Consider the following 362-nt stretch of genomic DNA (forward strand, 5'->3'; position numbering starts at 1 on the left):
TTATGGTAAAGGGAGAGGCCCATTGGTCCATTACGTCTGTGTCAGCTGCTTGGAAGTTCAATCAAATTGATCCCCATTCTGCTCCTTCTCCACGACTTACTCCACAATTCTCCCACCCTCCGTGAGAAATCTAACACCACTCTTTGTTTTCATGTTTCCAAGCAAAAGACATCTTCATTCACAAGCCACTGAAAGAAGATGCAGAGCATAAACACCTCCAGAATGGAGCCATGTAATGTATTTTGAACAAATATTCGCCAAGTGAGCTATGGGACACATTAACCAAGGCACAGGTAAGCTTGACCCCAGGGAAAAGACTTTGTCTATTTATCCTATCCATGCCCCTCATAATTTTGTAAAAC

Source organism: Chiloscyllium plagiosum, chromosome 31 (assembly GCF_004010195.1).
Source record: "Chiloscyllium plagiosum isolate BGI_BamShark_2017 chromosome 31, ASM401019v2, whole genome shotgun sequence".
In the NCBI taxonomy this organism is placed as follows: domain Eukaryota; kingdom Metazoa; phylum Chordata; class Chondrichthyes; order Orectolobiformes; family Hemiscylliidae; genus Chiloscyllium; species Chiloscyllium plagiosum.